Genomic DNA, 5,126 nt, shown 5'->3' with positions numbered 1-5,126 from the left:
GGTGGTAGGGCAGGTGGGCTGGAGGCCCGTAGGCAGGGGGCAGGGCGCTGTAGGAGGGGCCCTCGGTCTTCATCATGGACTGCAGTCTCTGGTAGCCCTCTCCAGACATGTAGGAGCTGGTGGTGGACATCCCGGTTATGTAGCTGGAGGGTGGCGGCGGCGGTGGCTGGTGCACAGGGGCCGGGTGGGCCGGAGGAGGAATCTGGACTTTGGGAAGCTCACTGGCATCCACAGGGCCTGGTGGCTCAGCCTCGCCTAAGGCAGCCGCGAGGGGAGGCTTCCGGTCTGGCGGTGGGTGGGCTGGAGGCAATGGAGGGTGAGTGGTCTCTATTTTGGGAATTTTAGGTGGTGGTGGTTCTGCTGCTTTGTTCTCTTCTTTGGGAGAAACAACCGTGGCTCGCTTCACCTGGCGGGGGGGACTAGGGTGTGGGGACGGTTTCTAGGGCTGCTGGACTTGCTGTCGCGGTGGTGGCGGCTGGGTTGATGGCTGCGGGTCCTTCTGCGGGGGCTGCGGTGGTTCAGGGCCTGGAGCCGACTGTGATGGTGGCACTGGTGGCACTTGTGGTGTGGGGTTGAGCGATGGGGGCTGATGCAGCTGATGAGGCGTGTGATGAGGCATCTGTTGTTTTCCTTGTGAGTGAAGAGCCAGGATTTGGTGGCAGATATCTTCCAGAACATCCCCAGGGACATCTTACACAAACTGCTCCCACCATCTCCGATACATGGGTTTGGAGGTCCATTCTTGTATTTCAAATTTGCACAAACGTCCCCCGAGATACATCACTGCCACTGCTATGATTTCTGGTTCCCACTGAAGTGACAAGGTCGTGCAGAGACTGTCATTTACAAAGGTCCATGCCATTTGAACCAACTTTTGGATTTTGTTCCTATCACCTTTGAGTTGTTTTGCATATTTGGTATGGATGTTCTACCTGTAAATCAAACTTTATAGTCTGTAGTAAGATTCTCTCCAGAACCATTACTTCTTCCTTTGGGTCATCTCCAAACTGTCCAAATTGTACATCATTTAATAAACTACGAGCTGTTTTGATATCTTTACATTTGGGGGGTGTTTCTTCTACTTTCCCAGCCAGAAAGAGACAACAAGCTCCTGTTACATATCTTGGAAATTGCTTAAAGGAATGAAACATATAAAAGCGATGAAAATGAATCAGTTGCCAGGGTATCATAGTGTAGTCCCAAACGTGTGCCCACATCAAAGATGAACCGAGCCCCCTCTCGGCGGTACCAGGCCTCAGTGGCTGGGTCAAGTCCTTCTAGTTGAGAGAGTATATGAGCCAAGTCTTTCTTATCCCAGTACCAACATGGTTTTGTGTGGTCCAGGTTTGCTGAGGTTACTGGAGGGCTTGAATTTTCTTTATTCTCCTTCATTTATTGAAGTAGACTTGTTTTTTCAAAAGATTCTCTAAAAATGTTAGAATCCCCTCACCTCAGGTAAGCCCCTCAGCGACGTCTCTCCTTGCTGACCATGGTCATCTTGGACGTTCAATCAATTTAATAAATATATATTTTTAAATAGTCTGTCAAACTTACAGGTAAAATAAACTTTATTATCAAATAGAGAAACAAGGTAAGGATGCTTACAAATGCAATTTTTATTTAATATATTGTTCTGGAAGTACTTGCCAATAGAAAGAAATTGGGAGGGAAAGAGTTGTTAATATTAGAAAGGAGGAGACAACATGAAAACCCTAGAGAATTAACTGGAAAACTATTAGATCTAACTACAGTAATGGTTGCTTGGTTAAGAATGTTTTGAGAGTTGTTCCCGATGAAAGTGCATTGTGTCCCACCAAGGTTATTTTGTGGACACTGACTAACTGATTATAAACTTTATATGGAAAGACAAAAGACCCAGAGAATCCAAAGTAATACTAAACAAGAACTAAGTCATAGGATTGACACTATATGGCTTCAAGACTTACTATAAAGCTACAGTAATCAAGACAGTGTGGTATTGGTGAAAAAACAAACAGATCGATAGGGTAGAAGAAAGAGCCAAGAAATAAACCTACATAGAAAGGTTTATGATTTTTGACAAAAAAGTAGGGACAATTCAATGAGGAAAGGCTAGTCTTTTCAACAGAGTGCTAAAACAACTGGACATCCAAATGCAAAAAAGAAAAATAGTCTAGATACAGACCCTACCTACACCTTTCACAAAAATTAACTCAATATGGATCATAGACCTAGTGTAAAATGCAGACTTACAATGGCACTGTACCATTTTGCACTCCCATCAGCAATGAATGGGCGTTCCTGTTACTCTGCATCCCATGCAGTATTTAGGGTGGTCATTGCTTGGATCTTAGCCATTCTAATACATGTACAGTGATATATAGAATGGAAAAACAAACTTTCAGAAGATAATGGAGACATACAGGTGGCTTTCTGTTTGGCAATAAGGTTTTAGATAAACACCATGGTAAATTTGAGAATTTTGGGTAGATCAAGGAAGAAACAGGGTCACAAGAAGCAATAACACAACAATGTTTATTAAACAAGATTACATTAGAAGGCAAGTCCTTCCTTGCCAGGGCTGACCAACAGACACTGAGCGACAGATGAATGATTACTCTGCCACACGTTTCTGTGAAAGAGAGGCTAAGGGACTGCTTGGCTATAGGAACCAAACAGCCCCATCACCTGCCTCCTCAGGCTTTTATTGTAACAACAGCTTGAACTAAAATTAACTATTAGATACTAACAGCAGGGTAAGCATCCTTGAGAAGACGCTGCATCTGCAGTGTCCTTTAAGCAAGGATGTCTAAAGACTAAAAATAAAGATCCAGTAAACACCCAAGGGCTCAGACTTGTTTGGAAAAGTCAAGGCAGGGGTGACCGCCTTCAGCCAACTCCCCCTGTAGGTTTCCTCCTTACAGACTTTCCAACTAAGTCCCGTGCTTCCCCACACTTCCCAACTAGGGACTTTCCAGAGATAGTGGCACAAGGCCATTACCCAGAAAGAGAGCAGGACAGTGGATCTCCTGGGGAAGAGGGCATATCAGAGAGGGGTTTACAGGACTGGGTGATATTGTTCTGCAGCAAGGTGGGGAGTCTCTGGGTCAGAGATCTCCAAAGGGCAGCAGCAGTGTCTGGTCCTTTACAGCTACAGGGTTTGTCCTATTTATGATTGGCAAGTGTTGGATGCAGTCTCACAAGGTGTGCAAAGTAGGTGGCCTCTAAATGGCTAAGAATGTTTACTTGGATTATATTTAAAGCAATTGGATATGTGAGAATTTGACTTGGATGTCAGTGGGCTTTGGGTTAATGGCCCCAGCCTGATGTGAAGAAGTAACATGAGGACCATTTTAAGCCAAAACCAAGGGATCATCTCTGGCCCATTTATATAACACCACCAATACAATCTGTGAAAGTAAAAATTGATCATTTTGGCTTCACTAAAATTCAAAGCTCCTGTTCTGCAAAAGACACCTTCAAGAGAATTAAAAGCCACAGACTGAAGAAAATATTTGCAAAATATTTATCTGATAAAGGGTTTGTACCTACAATTTATTTTATTTTTTAAAAAAAAAAACCCTCTTCTAACCCAACAATAAGAAAACAAGCAATCCCTTTAAAATGAGCAAAAGATCGGAAGAGAAATATAAGCCAAAGAATATGAGCAGATGGCAAATAAGCACTTGTGAAAAGATGCTCAACATCATATGTCATTAGGGAAATGAAAATTAAAACAATGATGATACCACTGTACACATATTAGATGTCTAAGATCCAAAACACTGGCCCCACTAAATGGCTCAGGGGACACAGAGCAATCAGAACTCTTATTCATTGCTGATGGGAATGAAAGATGGTGCAGTCCCTTTGGAAGACAGTTTGACAGTTTTCTACAAAACTAAACATTCTCTTACCTACAAGCCAGCAATTGCACTCCTTGGCATATACTTCAGTGAGTTGAAAACTTATGTTCACATAAAAACTTATGCACAAATACGTTTATAGCAACTTTATTTATAATTGCCAAAACTTGGAAGCAACCAAGTTGTTCTTTACTAGCTGAATGGATAAACAAACTGTTTCATACAATGGAATATTTTTCAGTGTTAAAAAAAAATGAACTATCAAGCCATGAAAAGGCATGGAGGAACCTTAAATTTATATTTCTTAGTTAAAGAAGTCGGTCTGAAAGGGCTACATATGGCATAATTTCACCTGCATGACATTCTAGAAAGCCAAAACTATACCGAGAAAAGATCAGTCATTGTCAGAGGTCAATAATCTCATTTTGTAATCTCCTTTTGCCAGTAAAAACTACTAGACACCAATTCTCACTTTTTTAACATTGGCAAAAATTGAAACATTGGTAGTTCCCAGAGATACTGAGAATGTCTTTGTTTAGTTTAGACCCAGTTTCTCTATGTCCAAGTAAAAATTCTCCAAAGTTTGTCACGTTTCCAACACTAGTGCTCAAATCACTATGCACACATAAATCCTGCCTACTGTTTGTAATGTATGCCCATTTCCCTCGTGAATCCCAAGGCAGCAGTGTTTGTAAACCACTAGCCTGAATATAGTACACATTTCTGATTCTTATAAGCCTTATTCTATTCTCAGTGCTGTAGGTTAAAATACATTCTAGCTCCAAGAGACTCATTAACTTTCTGCACTTTTATTTGGGATCTTTTTTCCATCTCCTGGTTCACCGATGTATGGGAGGAATTTCTCCTTTTCCCTACCTCCCTCCCTTATATTTTTGGCCAAGAAATTTTAGATTATGCCAACTCACTAACGTCCTCTTATTTGGCCTGTTTTCCAACATGAAGGATCTTCTAAAAGACAAATACCTGGCACAATGTCTGACCTCAATATTTAGCTGAGATCTTGTTGTTTATATTGTCAGTGGTCTGATTCCTCACAAATCAAAGTTCAACATGAAGCCACTTCTAACATTCAGACTCAAGCCTGCTATTTCCAGAGGAAAAAATGTCAGGGATTTCATAAGCTGATGAAATATAGAGATAGAGGGCAGCTAACATTATCAGATGTTCAGGCTATAATATTTTCTTGATGAGTGGGATTTTTCAATGTGGAATATGCTGTCAAAATGAGAAAGCTTAAAGAGAAGTTTAGGATTTACTCTC

The 5,126-nt window shown here is 41.7% G+C and overlaps 1 pseudogene; it reads right to left on the bottom strand.

The window, feature by feature from the left end:
* Positions 1–4: 4 nt before the first annotated feature.
* On the bottom strand, positions 5–1,483 carry LOC102260636 (annotated as a pseudogene).
* Between the last annotated feature and the right edge of the window lie 3,643 nt (positions 1,484–5,126).

The sequence above is a fragment of the Myotis brandtii genome, unplaced genomic scaffold (genome assembly GCF_000412655.1).
Source record: "Myotis brandtii unplaced genomic scaffold, ASM41265v1 scaffold321, whole genome shotgun sequence".
NCBI lineage: Eukaryota > Metazoa > Chordata > Mammalia > Chiroptera > Vespertilionidae > Myotis > Myotis brandtii.
Note: the sequence above shows the minus strand (reverse complement) of the source record. Positions and strands in the feature narration are given on the sequence as shown.